This window comes from Amblyomma mixtum, chromosome 3 (assembly GCF_055824585.1).
Source record: "Amblyomma mixtum isolate Tamu chromosome 3, ASM5582458v1, whole genome shotgun sequence".
Lineage (NCBI taxonomy): Eukaryota > Metazoa > Arthropoda > Arachnida > Ixodida > Ixodidae > Amblyomma > Amblyomma mixtum.
In genome coordinates this window covers 23,499,363-23,520,263 of record NC_143014.1, presented here as the reverse complement: position 1 = coordinate 23,520,263, position 20,901 = coordinate 23,499,363, and the positions used below count along the sequence as shown (strand labels likewise).

At 49.9% G+C, this 20,901-nt stretch overlaps 1 protein-coding gene across 1 annotated transcript in view; it reads right to left on the bottom strand.

Moving 5' to 3' along the window:
- The window catches only part of LOC149349435 (uncharacterized), a 127,075-nt gene extending 118,330 nt beyond the window's left edge, over window positions 1-8,745 (bottom strand). Inside the window, exon 1 of the mRNA XM_089576777.1 lies at window positions 8,688-8,745. The gene's annotated coding sequence lies outside the window, so the exon portion shown is untranslated. The remainder of the gene's footprint in view (window positions 1-8,687) is intronic.
- Window positions 8,746-20,901: the final 12,156 nt, after the last annotated feature.

Sequence of the window (20,901 nt, the reverse complement as noted above, 5' to 3'; positions counted from 1 at the left end):
GCCCGCGGACATCCGACGCCTCATTTCCATGCTTTCTTTTAATCCTGCTAATTTCCGGCCACTAGTTGCCTTTTGAAAGCTCTGAATCACGTGGCCGCGAATCTGAATTCCGCTCTCAGTAGGCTTGCCAGAGGGCCTTCTCAAAGTGAAGTGCCACCATAGTCGGGTACAGAGGAAGAACAAAGCGGCAAATGTCCCTCAATGGAGCCCCTCCAGCCAGGGGCATTTACCGATTTTCCCCTCTTCCTTGACCGATTCCTTTGGACCTGATAGAGCGAAACTGCAGGGGATGGCAGATGAATGGGGAATAACCACGGCTTAACCGGAATAGCCCCGGCGTCATGGGAATCGGTCGACGCCACTGGCCGGAGGGCCTCCTTTGAGGAGCATGTGCCGCTGCGTTCTTGAGTGCCCTGTTGACTTTTGCGATAAAAGAGCACGTTCGCCAGTGCATCTTCGCATGGACGCTGGTGGTAACAGGGCTGAAAAGCGCCAAAAGAAAGAGGCCTTTTTCACCTTGTGATAGCCGAGACAGGTCCTCGGCATGACTTGATGAGGGGCATCAGTATCGAGCAGGTAACGCAGCAAAATGGTTACTAAGCAGGAATTTGGAAACCTCAAAAGATGGTGACGGCAACACAGGTTAAGAGAAAGCTGCCTGCACCACTGAGTTAAAAACATACTCCTAGCCTTCTCATTAGCTGCCATTAGCTTTCTTTTTCATCGTTAGTGTACAAAAACGTGGGCCAAATGTGTTAGCCGGTATTTATTGTCGCAGAGATGCTCTTTGGTGTGCCTTTAAGTGCACTGTCAGACGAAAGCGATCGCGAGTACAATACCTCGTTCGTACAAAGTGAGTCATTCATCGTAGCAAGGGCATCGTATGCAGCCCTTGAGCACTTTGCTCATCTACACCCCCTTTTTTTTTCTTTTATTCGCTTCCTTAACGGGGTATCACCGCGTTATCTCAAACAGCAGTGTGAGCGTCTATTTAAGAGGGACTAGGCTAGTACTTCTGCAGCAGCGGCTGCGGGTAGCTGCGTAGTGCGCAGAGAATCTAGACGTTTAGTAGAACGGAAAGAAGTTTTTAAGTAAAAGCAATGACACCGCACACTGCGCGAATACGAGGGAATAGGATGCCCCAGGCACCGCTGAATGAGATTCTGCGGCGGTAGGCCCATCGAGAGGTAGATCGTACTTACGTACTTAAGGTCCTGGGCCACATAAACTAGGTTGTCGGAGTAGTCGTCAATGCCTGCCATTCGTGGGAGGTGCCCCCCCTTTCAGGCATGACATCGAAGAGGAATCAGTCGTACGCCTTCGGTTTGTCGTTAGAACTAACCGTTCTTCTGCCTGCTGAATGATTTCCCTGCGCTTTCGTTAACTAAGGCTTTGCAGGGCCATACATATCTTCTGTAAGTGGTGGTAAGTCGGTATTGCACTCCTCTATTTTATTATTCGCCAGCACGTGTACGCATTAAAATGAATCTGTTAGCGGCCACAAAACCCAGGCTCGGCGTTTCTGACTTTTCACAACTTGGAACACATGAGAACCGGCTCTTTTTTTTGAGACTATCTGGTATGCCAAACCCGCGCATCAACCTTCACCTTTACATGTGCGCAAAATCCGGTAAACTGTGGTTTGTACACTGTGTCTGTTTTCAACTTCAGGTGAGTGAAAACGACAGGCCTCTTTCAGCGATGCACTGTGTACTCTAGCAGCTTCTTCTGCCCGGCTCCAGCTGGTCACGTGTCAAATAATGCATTCTTCACACACGCACACACAGTGAGAGCCTCCGTTCCTCTTCCGACGTGTAAGGTGGGGTAGCATGTTGGACGTCGCCTAGTTAACCTCCCTGCATTTCCGCTCTTCCTGATCTCTCTCCCTCCGTGAGAGCCTTCATCAAATGCGGAGCGGGTGGAGGGAGCGGCGCTGGTGGCACGACGGTCTCTTGCAGCTGCGGAAACGGTTTGGGGCCACTGGTCTCGGGATTCAGACAGACAGTTTCGAACACCTACACTGGAGCACGTGCTGCGTAAAAACTTTGAGGTAATGTCTCACTTGTCCCCATTAGCGAATCGATGGGGCGACACCGCACAAAGTTCTCTGGCCGCACGTGAGGTGCCCATGCATTACGAAGCGCAGATGTTGAGCTCAGTTCGCAGCCTCCTTGGCCAAAGTGACTGGGAAAAATCACAAACCTCGCGACTGGAAGGGGGGGGGGGGGGGGGGGGGGAGCACACCGAAGAAGGAGGTACAACCGCCCACAGGAAGAGGCACGGGGTGATAGGTTCAACAGCAGCGACGACCAGCAGAGCAGCCAGTCGGATGTGAAGAGACTGTGCGAGCACTCCAGATTGGGTGAAGGGCGAGGTCTTCGGGTGACAGGAGCAGCCCCCACCGTGTGTGGCCTCAGACCCACTGATAGGCGGCGGAGCAGCCGCGAAAAAGGTGCGCCCGGCCGCTGGAGGAAAATAGCCGGCAGCACCGAGGCTACCCATGTCGGGGTGAGTGCCCGTGAGCGCGCTTGACGGCTCATTGACGGCCGCCATGCTCCATTGGCTGGGCCCCGGGTGCATCCACGCATGACACATCTGGCGGCCCACGAGTCACCGCGTTTGTCACAAAAAGGAGATCCCACCGTCGACCCGTGTTCCTCATAAAGCGCCGACCACGCCTCCGGGGCAAGTCATTGTCAAGAGTCCAGCCACGTGCTGAGATCCAACGACGAGGGCGCTTCCCCGCAGCAGGCATAGCTTTGCACGATCGACAGTGGTGAAGAAAAAAAATGCCTTTTCTCTTATCGCCGCAACTGGAAAGAAATCCGATGTAAGCACCCTTTCCATGAAAAAACCTCCTGCTTTCTGTTAATTGAGGTCAGCGGTAACTAATCACTATACAAACGCGACACTACCAGCACACTCACCTGCTGCGCTACATTATTATAGGGGAGCGCTTAACCTAAGAACGGACAAAACAGACGAAACAACACGAGACACCGAGCGCAGACTATCAGTAGTTTCGTCTGTTTTGTCCGTTCTGAGGTTAAGCGCTCCGCTATAATAATGAAAGACCAACTAGCCCTTTTTAAAGCACTTCTGCGCTACACCAACCCGAGTTTTACCTACCTACGCATTTTCCCGCGTAGTTGCCAGCGGTCGGCGGACAGCGCGTGAAACACGGACATCAACGGAGCGAGCATTTTAGTCGCACCGTTAGTGGGTAGCACTAGTTCGAGGACGACGACCGACCCTCTTCTGTTGTTCGCTTAGGTTGGCGAAAAACATTTTGTAACATTTATATTGAGATGACTGCCATGGTCTACTAGTGCTCGAGTCCACAGACACTGTGTTCTTACAGCTGATTGTTGGAGAACAATGGAACTTTTGTTGATGTGTAGCGGGGACACTGAAACGAATCTTCGTCATAACAGTGACATGGTGGCTATGATGCAAGCGCTTTTCGATGGGCACAATAAAATTAAACGGATTTGTAGTTGAATTCAAGAAGCTCGGCGACCTAGAAATGGTTGCATCCAAGATTTAAAAAAAACACGGTAAAAGACTTCAGGAGGCTGAATACGAAATAGCAAACTTGAGTTCCAGTGTCAGGGGACATATTAAAGAAGCTTGATGGCATCAAAAATGTTAACCGGAATAAGCTTGGTAATCCGAGGTATTCCTGAATATCAAATGAAACTGAGGAACAACTGAAGCAGAAGGTGTTGGCGGGTGTCTTCGCGTAGGAAATGAATGCAGCTGTGACGAGTGAAGAACGGGTGCATACCATCGAATTTGAAAGCCTTCTATAGGCAAGCCTCGACCAGTCCCTGTGCGTCTTGGAAATCATAGGGAAAAGAATATTGCGTTATCCGACGAAACTGGAAGGAACAAAGATCTTCACTGATGAAGACTTTTCGTACAATGCGTGCAAGTCGAAAACGACACTGTCTTTTGAGCAGCGTCGCAGACGATAGAAAAGAATGGAAAAAAGTTGCACTTGTCTTCGACAAGATATTAAGGTAAATGATACGACGCGTATGCGTGGGACGACGCGAGAAAGCTGCGCTGTCGCGTGCAAGATCCGACAGGATTGACGAAGGGTTTCCGCTGCTGAATCCTAATGCTCGTAGCCTTGCAAACAAGGCTGTTGATTTTGAACATGTTTGATTGAGCAGACCCTCATGTTGCTGTCATGACCGAGAATTGGTTGCACGATGATCTACGTGCCTCTGAAATATACCTGCCTGGCTACATGCTTGGGAATGCCTTAGGAATGAAGGAAAGCCGTCGCCCCCAAGATTTCTCCAAAGGAGGCAGTGCCCCCCCCCCACCTTCTCCAGCTTCTTGCACTCAGTTCAGATTTCTGAACACTTCAATTCAGGACGTTGTTAATGTAAAGCACAGTTAGGCTGAGCTAGTTGGCTTCATAGCCAGTCATAACCATTTGATTTGAGTAACCTAAACCAATCATGTCAAAACAGAAGTCGTTGACTGACTGGCTCCTGGTCATGAGCATAATTAGTAGAAATGAAAGAGTCGATCACTTTCGTTTGTATAGACAGCTTTATAAAGCTGTACATTTCAATTTAAGTTTGATATGCATTAAAGAATACACTTTTGAATTGTGAAATATAAGAAACATCAACAAAAAGTAAATAAAAAGTAATATATATAAATAAAGCATCGAATAAATGAACAAATGTATAAACAAACTCGCAGTAGAGTCCCCGCACACACACACACACACACACAAAAAAGTTCCGGAGTCCCTGCGTGCATGTGGCGCTAGCTGCACTGTCAAATCGAATGCGAGTGTGCTGCCCCTCCTGAACTGGTGCAGAAAGTGAAGCCAAATCGAGGAGACCTATGATATGCACCTTTTGAGCAGACAAGGAAAGGGAAAAGAGGGGCTCGTTATGACGTACGTGAAAGATGCCAACAGTCACCGAAACCAAGGAGCGTAAGGGATGTTTCTTCTTTTTTTTTCTTTTTAATTTGATGGGTGGTTATCAATGGCAGATTAATAGTGTACATATTTAATCGCTTAAAGATAATTGATTAGAAAGCAGAAGAAAAAACAACCACATGCCGTCGGTGGGATCACAACCAACGACCTCCGAATTTCGCGCCCGGTGCTCTACCAAAGGAGCTACGGCGACGGCTGTCCAGTGTTCAACTTTCGGGGGTGTTTTATGTTTTGCGTGTAACCTAACCTTGAGAGTGTTCACCAGCGCCACCCTTGTCCATATCGGCGGACGTAGTACGTCCTGTATTGCCGCGAGTGCCACGTGAAACGTGGTCGAACGGTGAGGGCGGAAGCTATTCGAGAACCCTCTTATGCTACCCATGGCATCAAGACTGCCAGAGCCGAGTCCGTGCTAGAACCGAACAGACAAGGGAAGGGAAAGAGGGCTGCCTATTCTTGGCCGCGTACTATTTCTTATGTATGTCAGAGTTCACCAGTAAAAGTAACGCTATTCGCAGACAACCATAATGAAACTTATAATAAATCAGGTCCGCTAATTCTGAAGTTCCGCTAAATTATTATTCCAAAGAGAAAATTAGTGCGCTCGGTGGCAGATTTTCTAGAACCTGCACAAGACAGTTCGCATCACAGTTACTGAAAAGCGTGAGCCGCTGAACTTACATACTTAGCAAGGCAGCCCGCTTTCTCATGTAACTGAATGTAAGTACCTCGGCGAGACCATAACTTCGAACCTTAGCTGGACAAACACGCTCTTGCCTCGACGGCCACTGTCACTGATCCAGGAACGCCACAGCTAATGCTGTGTAACTAGAGCCAATTTTTTCACGTTTTTCTACCTCTTTTTTACGAAGACCGCAGCGAGCAATGCATATCTAGGAGCCACTTTTTATATATTGTCCTGCCCCATTGGGCTCAGCTTGTTAATTTGATTTGTTTGCATGTTTTTTAACCACTCCACTCGGAATGTCTTAATGGCCCTGAGAGTATACTAGATAAATAAATAAATTATAATGAATAAAGTGACAGATTCTCGCCTCTTTGCGCAAGTGCTGCTGCTATCTTGCCTTTTTTTCTCTCCCATCTTTTTGCACATGACTGCAAAATGACTTTTAATCTCGATCCGTCGTGCGTCGGAACACCAACGCCAATACCTCTGCGTCAACGAGAGCCAAGCCACAACGAGCGAGAGCTTCGAAAAGCTGGAGAATGTTGTTGGACGCTTCCGCATGGACATTAAAGAAGAAAGTCCGTCATTTTCAGCTCTAGAGCAACACTTCACGAGTCCTCAATGAGTGGATGACCCGGCTACCACAAATAGGCAAAAAATGCCGTCCACTTGTACAACTGTCCAGCGTGGCACTATTCGTTTTCTGGTGGGAGAAATCGTGGATCCTTGCTTTTGGCACACACACGTAATACACTTCCACTAACCTGAAAGCTTGCGACCGCGGAAAAATAGCACACCAGAGCAGGGGAGCACAAGCAACTGGTTATCCGAACGACTGCTAACACAGCCGTCGGCGGCCTGCCCCGTCTCAGCTCGCTCAGCAGCCTGGCGAACAGTGAAGGCTATCATCCCCAGTGCGACACACGTCCGTAAACACCCTCACGACGACGCCACCATGCCGCATGCGTGGCCCCCGACCGGAGGCTCACCCGCTGTCCCCAGCTGTGCACAGGCGTAGACAGTGCGTGCCCCTGTCGCGTCGCGGCGGCCACAGTGGACCCTGCGGTGACCGCAAGCTTTTGCTGCCTCCTTCTGCAACGTGGGCCATACAAAAATTGACAGGAACTTGGCTCCCACTAAAACCAAGGAGCTCGTAGTGCTCCTGATGTTTCCTCCGCGGGTGCAGCGGGAACAGCCCCTTTTATTCGGTCCATTATAGCGCGACCCCAAGTTGGCCCACACTCGCGGCCGCCAGCCGCCGCAATTTGATTTGCAGATTGGAAGAGTTGTGCCTCCTCCCGCGAGCAGTGGCGCGTTTCCGTGGCCCCGTGCACTTCCGAAATGACGGGCCGCTTTGAGAAGTGTTCTCCACACGGAAGGAGCTTTTCTTTCTCGCTCGTTTCACAAAAACTCGAGTCACGACGTCATGCTTGCGGGAAAATCTGCTCCGTCCGCCGGGCACGACGCCGAGCACAGCGGAAACAGTTTTGTGACTAACTCAGCGCTGCCCGAATGGTTTACAAAAGTGGAAGCTCGTTAGTAGCTCATACTAGAAAAGCCATAAATGCGAGGACGTGTCTAGAAATACAACCATATCGACGACTTCAGCTCGACTAAAAGGCATGCGTATAAACACAGGTAACGCGACGGGTGAAAACACTTGCCGAGCAGACGCCAAATAGTAGGAGCTGTCACAACAACCCAGCCTGAAAACAGGCAGGGAATATGCGCGACAGTCTAGAAACTCTAAAATGGTAACAAGGTTTAACAAAAAAAAAATAGAAAATGAGATATGACACTCGATTACCTAAAAAAAGAAAGAACCGTTAGGTGGCGAGAAACCGCAAGCGGGTTATAAGTCGCGATCCAAAAACTAAACACAAAGGTTGCATGCCACCTTCCTTTCACTCATTAAAATCAGTTCAAGTCAGCGCTGTCGTTGCGTTTCCAGGCTCGTCCTTGCGTTTCTGGTCTGAGAGCTTTTTCAGCACTCAGAATGTTCTAGCGCAAATTTTCAGAAGCGAAGCACAAAACCTTGCACCACTGCCTACCCCAGGCGATTAGCATGTGGAGCAAATCTACATGCCATCCAGGACCAACGGCGGTGCCATCCAAGTGCAAGAGTCAGGCGTGATGCTTCCTCCGAAGTTGTCACTCTAGAGTTCTCACAATGTTGGCACTGAACCGGAAAATACAACTGGTTTGAGCTAATCAGGGGCTGCATTCTGAAAGGGGTTCGTGTGTCGCAGCGGTATGTGATCGTTCAGCAACTTGGCTATCGTAGGATGAGCTGTCACGGTTGCCGAAATGGCGGGGCAGTGCAAGTCCACTATTGCGAACGAGAAGCACTGACTGCCCATCCGCTGGGGCCAGCTACAGCTACTACTTCAGTGCTAACACATTTGTTCGACACAACCTGCCGGTCGATCTCTGTATCGAAACTCGTCCTAAGGCAGGGGGGGGGGGGGGGGGGAAGAAAAGCTCGGTTGTCTCTCGGGAACAGTCTGCAGAATGAGATGACAGGCTTTTCCCGTTACTCCGAGAGGTGCTGCCGCCGACGCCGTATACTCATAAACGTATGCCAGGCCTACTACTCGCTATCAAATAAAATGTCATTAAATAATCCAACTTCGCGCAAATACTCAAGAAAATCGCGGAACGAGCTCTGATATGTTGCGCCAAGCCACCTTCGTCGGAAGGGACGTCAGCCGTACCTAGAATACGAGCCTACCCAACCGCGACGGAACACGATAAACGTGGACGAAATATACGGACGCTGAAAAAGAGTTTCTCTTAATCCAACGGGGGACATCGTTTAAAGCCAGCGAGCAAAAAAACGCTCCAGATTGACGAAAACTCAGCAGCTTTTCACTGTTACTCAGCACCAATGCGTAGCGCAAATTATCTCCATCTTGACTCGCGAGACTCCGCCGCGTCTGTCACCGGCCAATCGTCGATAAGCCGCGGCGCGCGAGGAGCGGCGCCCGTCGTTGCCCGGGGGCAGCTCGCCGCGCGGCACCCGCTACTCACGTGTCGACGCCGGCGGACGGACGAGGTGGCTCCGGAGCAGTCCCGATCCGTAGTGGCCGCCGGCGCCGCTGCAACGCTCGGCTGCGCGGCGCGGCCCACTTGCCGCGGGAGGCGCCGCCAGCTGACCTCGCGGCCGGCCTTTTCCTCGCCGGGGGTCAGCGCGGCTGCCAATCACCCGCTGCGGCCGCCGAGGGAGCAACACAGACGTCACTGTCTAGCCACAAACACTGTGCACCCGAGATGATCATCCAGCGGCGACCAGGCAGTGAGAAAACGACGCCTAACTCCACAAGCTCGAGTAGTATATTTGGGCACCCTATCGGCAGTCAGCTCTCTGGACGTCCCGACAGACTCACGCCTGCTCGCATAGATGATTAAGGGGGCTAGTCGACCTCCTAAAAGAGCAAGAAAGTTCTGTCTGCAGGTATGCGGGATGTTAGCGCGGCGGCCACAGCCAGAGAACATAATCTGCAGTGGCTACGGACACAACTCGTGCTAGCGGCTATGTCAGTCGCCGATTTAATGCGCAAAAAACAAAGAGAGAGAGAGAAACGTTATGGCTAAAATTACACGTGTATAAACAGGGTAGTGTTGTATTTCTTAGCGTAGAGGTCGGTTGGGCATCCGCCCCGCACGCGCGGGGTTCGATCCCCAGTGCCTCCGGGTACCCGCCGATGATGCAGTGGGCACAAGCATTACCCTGGCTTAGTGCTCGGCTTATCTGGGGTGAAATGGATCTTTGACCCCACTTTGAGTACACGATGAGTAGACATTGGCTACGCTGACCTTGCGCCTTACAATATCATCATCATCACTTCTTCGAGCGCCGTTACTGTAGCGATGCTGTGCCTGCAGTACTAAAAGGAAGCGCTAAGTATTAGCACGTGTGTCGTAATATGCAGAAATTCTTTCCAGGCAACACTTGCTGTTTATAAGGCTGGTTATGTACAAGTCTCTTAGTCTTTGACGGCCATACGCGACGGCAGCAATAAAAAAAGATAACGAGAAACCGGTCCTGGCACTCGTCTGCAGGAGATGTGCGTAAGCTTAATCAGTATGCCGCAAAGCAGGGAAAGCTTGACGTTTAACACACCCAGCACGTGCTGTGCTGCAAGTGAATACTTGGCACCGCCAGAGCAAGTAAAATATTTTCCATCTTTTTTGGCGCTCGGCCCATCCGTGTGCTGGTTATATGTCGGTCTGAAGGACGCTTAGCCAATGGAATGTTTTAGACGTGGACAGCACTCCTGCATACAGCGCGCGTGGTTCTTAGCGCGGTTTCGAAGAGGATGTATCCGCTCCGCGTCGCACGGCGCATGCGCAGCATTCCATTTTTGGGCTCCCGAGTGCGTCCCTGCGAACAGAGAGCGAGTCTCCTCCTCGCCAAACCCACGGAAAGCGGGACGTGCCCAACAGGGAGCTGACGTTCCAGCTGCAATTCCGACATCCTGCACAGGGCTTAAAGAAAACGCGCACACCGCGTAGCACAGTCGGCACGCACTGCCTGCTTCGGAGCAATGGTGTCCGGTGGAGCAGCTACCGCTGTCCTGGAGAGCCGGCATGAAGTGAGTGCTCGCAGCGAGATGAATCAATATGTGGATGTGCACGGTGAGGCATCAAGTTTAGGCGCAGCCACAAAAAAGCGCTTGCGAAACGTAGTCGAGTCCTGACTCGTGAGTGGCAGCAATGACCGTGCACCGACTGGGATTCGAGTATATACAGTGGCTGACGGCGCAAGAGCAATGAGCCCACATCAACTGCGGCCAAGACATTCCGTGCTTTACGCCTTCCTCTAGTCAGAAGCAAAGGCGGAAAAATATTTCAATGTCGCTGACGTGGGGCCTAGGTTGTTCGACACTGCTCGCTTTTATTTACGTCGCTGTTTTTGTTTATTTTATTTATTTACAAATACTGCTAATCCCAATTGGGATTGTGGCAGGAGGGCTGAGTTAACAACACCATGGTCGCACACTTTGTCAGGCGCCGTGTTTCCTGAGCATGATAAGTGCTTAGCAGAAGTTGCATTCAGGGTGCCGTGCCGTCGTCTGCGCACGTTACGAGTTTCACCTAAAGGCAGTTGCCCTAAAATGCTGCCTTTCAGCACTGGTGCGCAAATAAAAAAGCTAGCTGGTGACAATGAGACTGTCTCCCATATTTTAGAAAATTATATTCTGAGCTATTTCAGTTCGAAAGCACTGCACGGGGTCAAACCGGCTCAACGAGTCTGCGTGAAGCTTGACCTCGAGAACGACCTTGACCAAACCATAAGTAAAGAAAATATTGGCTTCGACTGGAATTCGACTGGGATTCGAGCCCGCGGCGGTGCGAACGGATCAGCTTCGCTGACCACTGCACGAGAGCACTGTGCTGTCGCCTCGTGTTCAACTGCAACACACTCCCGCGCTGTGCATTGCACATCTTCATCAACTAATACTACTAGGGAACTAATATACACACTGTGGCACTGCGCATTGCCCATCGTCATCTTAATCGATTGATGCTACTGAAATGAAGAAGATGTTCATATGCCGACGCGAACAACGACTAAGCTCTTGAGGCGGCAGGCTGACGCTCCACCTGGAGAACTGCTCCTAGTTTTCACCACCAACAACTTGCAACCCTGCCTCTCGTTCCGCTGCTTCTTTCATTACTTGTGCATGAGTCTTCATCGCCAGAGCTTCCCACATCCCAATAAACCACCCTTCACTACTGTCGGACTAATATCGTCGCCAGACGTGCCGACAACACACCAAAGTAAAACCATGAGTCAACCATAGCTGAACGCATGCTTTCGTACATCCGCTCGATTTAACTACGTTAAAACCCTACCACAATTTAGCGAGATCTTGCGATATTTGTACGCTTGCGGTGTTTGTGGGTTTGTGCCGAGTGAAACAAACAAATAAAAATACATCAAATGCATACTGCTGCGACTGCGATTCGCCCCGCTGCGGCGCGAACAGATCAGCTTCAAAGGCCGCTGCGCGAGGCTGTCCCTGCAGCCGAACACGCCTCCTCGTGTTCAGCTGCAACACTCTCACGCTGTGCATTGCTCATTATGTTTTTCATCAACTAATAGTACTATGAAACTAATATTCACCCTTTCAGCTATGTATCAGCAGCGACACATGTGTGAGTATGTGTCAGTATGCGTCAGTAATGCGCAATGTGTCAACTATGTGTCAGTAGTGCGCTGCATACGTTGGCGTGGACAACGTTGGGGCAGAAACACGGCACTAGAGCAGTACGCGTTGACGCATTGCTGTAGAAGCGCGGCACTGGAGCATAGGCCGCCGGCGTACATTGGGTAAATTGTCAATGACGATGATAAAGTTGAAGACGCGCATAACTGGCTCCCTAGGTCAGTGGACACCTCAATTGCGCTTTCAGGTACGTACGTGACGGCGGTGCCCGCCTGCAAAAAACTGTACTTTCGAAAAACGGTTTGCGCTTAGCAATGCTGGACCTCCAGCCGTTTTTTTTTTTTTTTTCAATATCGATCCAGTCTAGGCTGCAGTGTCGCACGTTTCAGAGTATCATAGCTTTTGAGAAACCAAAACTGCGACGTGGGTGCAATTTTTGCTCACAATTATGAGTTTCTTTTTAAGCGCTGCATGGTGAAATATCCACGAGTTAATCGAAGGCTGTATATATGAATAAGAGTCGGTACGTAAAGTAATACCCCTGTCACACGGCCAGTTTCAATGGCCATCGAGTCGAGGGCGTTCGAGATTTTCGATCGCCATCGAACTCGAGGGAGTTGTGGTGCTGCTACACGGCAAATCTCAATGGCCATTGAAATCGTTCTCGCGTCTTACGCCAAGCTCGTGTGGCGCCACAATCGCTACGTTCGGTTTCGCGCAAGTAACAAAAATATATTGACGAAACTTAATTAAATGCTTAAATACACTTTTTTGCAGTCATAAGGCGCGTTCACACTTGTTCAAAAATCCAAAAACTAGGACCTGTTCTCATCTGTTGACGCGCGGGCGAGTTGGAACGGCCGCGCCGCTGCTGCTTCTCGCTGTGCGCACCACGTCGCCGCTCGGGGCGTACACAGATACAGTGAGAAAAGAGCATAAATTTATGCTCTCTACGTACCACGAGCGTATGCACGCTTACGTACGCTAAACGCAGGCGCATTCCCACATTTAGTTCAGCGTATGCTAGCAGAGACGCAAAAATAAACTCAGCCCCTAGTGGCGCCATCTGGTTGTCAAAACGGGAACCATTACTGTCAACAAACCGACTCTCTTAGGCCTAGCAGCGGCAGAATCGTCACTCTAAATAAAAAAATTAAGCAAATTTATCACTTATACGTTTTTTTGTAGGCAAGATGAGACGAAGCGAAAGACCGGTGCCGCATTTATGACCAGTGAACGGACAGAAAAAGGCAGCGACAACGAGAATTCAGTCCGAAGCGAGGGGTCCGGCTTTGAAGGGCGCCGCCATGTTTGTTGTCGTTTGAAGCAATGCTAGCAACCTTGGGCAACGCTCGAAGGCCCTCGAAATCTCGATAGAGTTCCGGGCTGCTCCGTCGACTCGATAGACTATTGACTCGATGGCCATTCAAACTGGCCGTGTAGCAGCGCTCGATCGCCTTCGAGTCGATAGACTATCGATTCGAGGGCCTTCGAAATGCCCGAGTGACGGGGGTATAAGCCTAACCAGTGGAGCAACGCAAGAGTACGTACGAAGAGAGGGTCGACGATAACGCCAAGGTAGTAAGATCTACTTCGGCCAGGAACCTGTTTATTTCTTGTTGTCAGTGTCGTCTGTTAAAGCCTTGAGCCAGTCGTTGAAAAAAAAAAAAGCTGCAGAGAATGTTTGCTACATTCTAATCTGTGCGAAAGCACGGATTTGTGCTACGTAGAAGGCAACGGTGAGCAGGCAGTGCCGCGGGACGGAGCGCTCGCGCTACAGGCCAGCTGCGAACAGACAAGGGACGGCTTTGTTTTGGGTTGGTACCCATCGGATTAGTGCTTACGCACTAAAAGTTACCAGTGCATTTATCCCAACAGAGTAAAACTAACTCTTTATAAAGCTGTACATTAGTCACTGACAGTTACCTAAAAGTTGGGTCGCTTCCAATACTTAAGCAGACGAAGTACTTCTAGGCCAAAAGGCACTGTGCTTACACATGCAGCTTTTTTTATTTGCGTGTCACCTTGTCGCATTTGACAATACAGTGAAGGCCTACAGGAACCTTGAAATTTTTTTGTTTGCACGTGTTTTTCATTTCTTGTTGAAGCAAGTATGAAGTTTGCTTGTTCTCAAGAGGAAGGAGTCTTGAATTGTTTACGGCATCAGCAGGAATGTATACCATTAATCAAAAGTTTTCAGGCCACAGAGTGTGCTTTTAGCAGTGTATAGTGGAGGGTTCAAGACAGCCGTCAAGCTTTAAATTTATGTCAGACGAGAAAAACCCTTCTACTAGTCCCTCTAGGCCATTTATTCTTCGGAGGTGCTGTGAGTGTTCCACTATGCAGCTCAAAAGCAGACACCCCAGTGGCCGAAGACTTTTGACCTATACTGTACATCACTCCACTGTTGGTTTTTAATCTGCTAATTCCATTCCTTCACGAAAGGATTCCGTCCAGAGTTATAGTTGTGCAAGGTTTTCTGTGTCTGGTTGCACAACGAAGCCCAGGCAGTTGTAAAAACTGCCCAGTGACCGTCAAGAGCGCAATATTTCAGGATGGCGCTTAGACTGCCTTGCTTTGGCTCGGGTCGAGTCGAAATGCCAGCATAGTTTGTTTGACAGCGGTGTTTGCAGGCCTCGAGAATAACGGCCCAACTATGAACCAGTAGAGCGCGGGCGCTTTCCAGCAGCCAAGATTACATGCCTCCCCAATCCTAGAGCACGTCCGTTGATTTCACGCGCTCGTCTCAGCTGCAGCTCCTTCTCACACCTTGTCTTCGACTGTGACTTCTTCCCGTGGAATGAAGAGCAGAGCCAATCACGAAGGGGACGGCTGCACGCGTGTCTGGCCTCGCGGGCGTGTTTGTTCGTGGGTGGCCGCCGCCTAGTTAGCTCTAACATTACGCCACTGAGGCCCTGGTTGCTGACCGTGGCGCGTTCCGACGTAGGCCGCATGCTGACCAACGTCCTGAGGGGCGCGTCGCTTCTCCACGGGGGGGGGGGGGCCTTACCCCGTGCACTGTCAGCGAGTACGGCGTCATATTTCCGCGTTTCAAATAGTCCTGCTTATACTTCTCCGTCTTAGTCGCACTATCGTCTTTTCGGCTGTTATAAACTATGGAACTGCCGACACATTACTCCAGGATGTGCGACTCGAGACATGCAACATCCAAGATCCGTCTTAGGAAGGAAAGAAAGGGCTGGGAGGTGTCTGCTTCTTGCTCAGTCTAGCTGAGATGTGGCAAGACAGACCTCTCGACGGCACTGAGTGCAGCCCGAAAGTATGCTAACTGTATGCCAGCACCTTGCACTCAGCCGGCACAAGCATTTCTCAGCTGGTGTTCTGCTGCCTCGGCGCCAAGAAGTGCTGGTGACTGAGGAGGGCAAGCAGTCTGAGTCAGAGGTTGTCGTTTCTACGAAGGAACTTATGTGTACCTGGATACCTGGCCGATGATGACTGTGGGAAAAAAACATGCTCCGCCAGGTTTAACACACGCCAGTACTCTTGCTTCTAAGGGAGGGACGTGGGCTTTATGAATAGCCGAGTAGAAGATGTCGCCCCTCGCATGCTCTGCTGCGGAGCCTGCTGCGTCGGCCAGCAGATACTTTGCTCTTGTTTTAAACTTGATTTTGTGTCGCGCGCGGCGGACAGGTGCGCCGCCTCAGCTACTTTTGCTGCTCATGTTTTGCGTATTTCTCAATTTTCCTTGTTAGGTTCTACTAATGAGGCAGCGTTAAGGGTCCCGTCCAGCGGAAAACCCGGCGTCGTCGACGGCAGCGGCGGCGTGAGCGAAAAATCCCCAGAGAATTAAGCAACCTACACGGCAGGTGACATAACTTTGAGACGTCATCGCAACCAGTCCACCGTTGCAGATAGATGGAAGATAAATTGATGAATGGTCGCAAAAGGCAAAGCCTCACCGGTGGCTGTGTTTTAAACAGCCACCTGCACTATTTAGCCAGGAGTGGTATGAGGGCTCCCAGCCTGTATGAATGTAAAACAGAGAATGGCCAATTCCGCATATAGATGCATTAACCCATTATCGCCATCGCGTCATAAGGTGGAGCTTAAAAGGGTGGAGACACCAAATTCCAATGATGTTAAAGCCTGTTGTACGCGCCCTCTCTACGTAAGGGTCCTCGCAGGTAAGTTTTGAACGCATGTTAGGTACAGAATATACGAGGTCTGTTAGAAAAGTATCCGACCTTTGGCCGTAGAAAAAAAAAAACTTGCATAACTGGAGCGTTGCAAACCTAGGCACCTTCAAAGTAGTCTACTTGGGACTCCACACACTTCTCCCAGCGGTGCTGCCATTGTGGGAAGTATTCTGAAAAGGCCCCTTTAGGAATGGAGTTTACCTCAGCTGTCGTTGCAGCCATAATGTTCTTCCTTGTCTGAAATCGCGCTCCTTTCAATGGCCTTTTGATTTTGGGAACCAGCCAGAAATCGCAGGGGCCATATCAGGAGAGTAAGGAGTCTGTTGAACTACAGGAGTCTGGTTTTTCGCCAAAAAATCTGAATCAAGTGCGAGGAATGTGCAGGAGCATTGTCGCGATGGATGCGCCACTTTCCTGTTGACCTCAACTCCGGGTTCTTGCGCCGCACAGCATCACGTAGGCAACAGAGGACATCCCTGTAGTGCTCTTTGGTCATTGTTTGACCCTGTGGAGTGCGCACTCGTGGTCTGCCACACAGAGGGTGTCAAAGAAAGCAGTCAGCATCACTTTCACATTACTGCGCACTTGGCGGGCCTTCTTAAGTCTTGGTGACGTGGAATGCTTCCACTGTGACGACTGGGATCTGGTTTCCGGGTCGTACCTGTACACCCAAGACTCGTCACCAGTGATTATGATGTTTATGAAGTCGGGGTCACTGTTTGCGGAATCCAGCATGTCCTGTGAGACTTCAACACGAAGCTGCTTTTGCTCCACCGTGAGCAGCTTCGGCACGAATTTCGCCGCAGCTCTCTCCATGGCCAAATCTTCGGTGATAATGGAATGTGCGAGAAATTGCTCATGTCCACCTCTTCCTCAATTTCTCGGAGAGTCACGCGACGGTCCCGCATCACCACAGCGTTCAGTTCGGCAATGACCTGGTCATTTTGGCATGTTGATGGCCGATTGGAGCGTGGCTCGTTCTCCACCGATGTGCGGCCATCTTTAAATCAATTGTACCACTGCTTAATCTGTGTGCTGCTCATAGCATCATCACCGAAACCCGTCTGAATATTCTGAATGGTTTCCACTTGACTGTCGCCCAGTTTGTGGCAAAATTTGACGCAGTAGCGCTGCTCCAGTCACTCCGCCATTTTCCTTGCAATAAAAAAACCGACGAGAGCACTGCGCACTGCCTCACTCAAACACAGCATCCCAGCGATTGACGCTCTCGGCAGGCGTGAAAAAATTCGCGCATATGCACGAAGGTTCAAGGTCTGCTGGTGCAAGCGCGCTTGTTTCATATCCATCAGGTGTTCGCAAAAAAAAAAATAAAGTCGGATACTTTTCTAACAGACCTCGTATCTTAATCCTGTTTTAAACGTTACGCAAATGCTCGTTATTATAAACAAGATCCATCGCCAGCGCAGGAAGAAATGGCGCAGTAAGCTTGCGAGACGCAGTCAAGTCTTATTGACGTCACTAGGCAGTATTGTGACGTACGACGCGATGTGTTCACGTGTTGCGCTCGGTGGCTCGGCGCTCATCCTCTCGGCTCAAGCAACGTTGCGCACGCATCGCCTACCAGCACCTTGCCTCAACAGTTTTCCCGTTCTACCTTTTTCAGCCTGGTGCTGCTCAGTGCGCGGACGGGACGCACTACAGGCGCCACACAGGTGAGGCACCCACTAGCGCCACGAATGCGTCCTGCCAGTAATGTGCGTAACGAATGCATCCTGCCAGTAATGTGCGTAAGCGTCGCGCTTTCATTTCGCGCTTTTCGTAGCTAAATAAAATTAGAGGGGACTCTTAAGCTCTGCGATACCTTTAGTCGGTTAACGCCCATATATGCGAAATTGGTCATTCTTGACTTTACATTCATTGATGCCCGGTAGTCCTCATACCATCCATTGCGCAGAGGTGCAGCGGTTAAGCGACGCAACACTGCCCTGCGATGCCAGGTGCTGCCATCGATGAGGCTTGTGCGACCCAGGTTGCTCCTCCTGGCCCCTGGGCAACTTGAGGTTGAGGTTTATTTATTCCGTTAGCAATACTACTTTAGGTTTCGCCACGTCGCGTAGCCCGGGTCGGTAGGGGCGGATGACCTTGAACAGCGTTGCATCAGCCGCGCGCCGCGTGGCAGTGGCTCCGAGCAGTTTGCTCTGTCTACGACAGATGGCGCCACTAGGAGGTCCGCCATAGGGTGCCTCGATGCCAAAGCAGCGCTGGCATCGAGGCACCCTAGTCCGCCACTTCTGGCCTTTGAAGCCGGCGTTAGCAGTATTGGCGCGCAGTGCATCGATGGCATTCGAATGATATCAGTTAAGCAATTAGCCTAATCTCTAGTCAGACCACCTAAATAACACCGAGTCGGAAATTGGTCGAGTTGGGGAATCAAACCAGGGTCTCCGAAGTGCGAGACAAGCACGCTAACCACTCCGCCATGCCAGCTTGATGGTTTGGAATGAACAAAGGCGCGTCTAGTGAATACGGTGTCTTCGTTCACTCTCATCTTCCTTCCTTCACGTTACGGCGAGGTTCAGATGTCCACCGAGATATGCGAGACAGATATATTAACTTTCCTCAAAAACCGATTTACCGACGAGCAAGGCGTACAGCCGAACGGGCGATGGCGTTCTGTGAACACCCTGGCAGCGTGGCGGAATGGTCACGTGACCAAATATGGCGGCGCCCATGCTCCCGCGCTGTAAAGTGTCTATAAATGCGCGCTTGCCTTGGCGTGAATGCTTTGCTATGCAGTCCTCTAAGGAGAAGTGGCATCGACAGGAAGAAGCGAGAAAGCGACAACGTGCACAAGAGACGCCAGAACAGCGTGAAGAACGTCTTGCAAAGCGTCGTGCTAAGGATGCAGCTCGGCGACAGCGTTGTATACCTCGCAGAGTGGTTCCACGTCATCGGTCACCGATGAATCTCAACACCTGACTGCTCAGGAACGCCGCAATGCTACCAGGTGAAGGCAACGCGCCGAGGAATCGCCAGAAGAACGCGCGCACCATTGCTAACGCAATTTACCCGATTTAACCAGAGCTAAACCACTGCCACTTTTTCTTCCAAGGATGAAAGAGGGAACTGTGACAAAAGGCGGTGAAGCCTGACGAGGTCATAGCTCCCCAAAACTGTGAATGCGCAGTGCGCAACAAAGAAATTTCATATAATTAACAAAACATAATAGCAAAGAAAATAGTTGCATCAAATGGTAATGTTACAGCACAAATATTGCATGTATACACAGACAGTACACCAAAAGTCAAGGCATTCTATCAGCATGGCACGAAATCACTCAAGAAAAAGACTCGCATAATCTACTTGACACGAAAAGAAAAGGCGCTTTGCGGGAAAAGAAAAAATGTAAATGATTGTTCTTAGATCATACATGACGCTGAAAGATTGGTTCTTGGGAACAACTGGAATCTGGTAACTGGGCTTTTGTTTTCCGTGATTAGTCCTTGTTTTAGGCACTAAGTTTCTTTGTTGCCGGAGGGGATATTTATTATGAGGGCGTTTAGGATGGATGGGATACAAGCCAATGTTATGGATGGATTGAGGCGAGCGAAATCTTTAGCCATGGTTTGCATTGAGTAGATTATGCTTATGATACAGTGGTGATGTTGGTAAGTTTTCTGGTCTGCCATAGTAACCCTCAATAACTCGCAGTGCCTTTTTTTTTTTGCAAAAGCAGCAACTTCCGGAAATTACTCGAAGTTGTGATGCTCACACCAGGCCACAATAATTAGGACAAAAGTTGTGGGTTGTACATAAACTTTTAACGAAACGGGTAGGAGGTTGCTGTACCGGTAAAGACAACCGGCAGTTCTACTGACGTCAGTAGCAAGTTTTGAAATATGTCTGTTCTAAGACAAATGCTCATTGAACCGCACACCAAGAAACTTCTGAGTTGTCAGCTGCTGTAGATTTTTGTTCGCGTATTGTAGGTCAAGTGTGCAATGAACCGGGGCATTAGTAGGTCTGAAAATAATAGACCTAGTTTTGGAGAAATTTAAACTAAATTTATTCGCCTGCATCCAAGCATATAATTTCACCAAGTAAGCATTGACGATAGTTTCTAAATATAGCAAAGTATGAGCTGTGAAGAAAATGTTCGTGTCGCCAGCGTACGTCATCAAATCTGGTGAATCAGGTATCTTACAGATATCGTTGATACACAATAACAGCAAAGTGTGCCTAGAATAGTCTCCTGCGGAACCCTTCGTGTAACGCAGTCTCTCTGAAACAGGATTATTTCATTTAACATATTGTATTCTGTTACTTATGTAACTTCTCAGCAGGTTCAGAGCAATATGCCGCTTATTCCGTAATGCAGTTTTCTGTAAAGGATTACATGCTGTACACAACCAAAACCTTTCCGGATGTCTAAGTGCAGACCAAGAGTGTATGTTCTGAATTTCATGTTGTCAATAACTTTTTCTTTGACTGAGCGTGAAGCTTTATCGGGCGATTTAGGTTTTAAAAAGCCCTACTGAGAGGGGTATCTTCTCGTGATCAGCCATTGATTTAACTGCCACCTGCCACGGGGGTCAGTGTGCTCACAGCCCGGTGGGCAGGTGGTGACGACGCCACAGGGTCACGTGACCTGGGTTTTGCTTCTCCGGAGATTTTCCGCGCACGACGCCGACGCCGATGACGACCACGGATTTTGTGCAAGACGGGAGACTTAACGCTGTTGCGTTGTTGCCTCAAAAACGATGGCACATATCCACGGCGGGGGATTTGCCAGGGTTTGGTGCAGATCCAAGTGCTTCATATTCATATTTATTGGGCATTTCTTTTTTTTTCTGACACTACGGCAGAAGAAAAAGAAATGCCAGGGGAGGAACAAAAAGCTACTAACAAAGTATCTTGACGAGGTTCCTACCCCTGTTTGGCATGGGCAATATA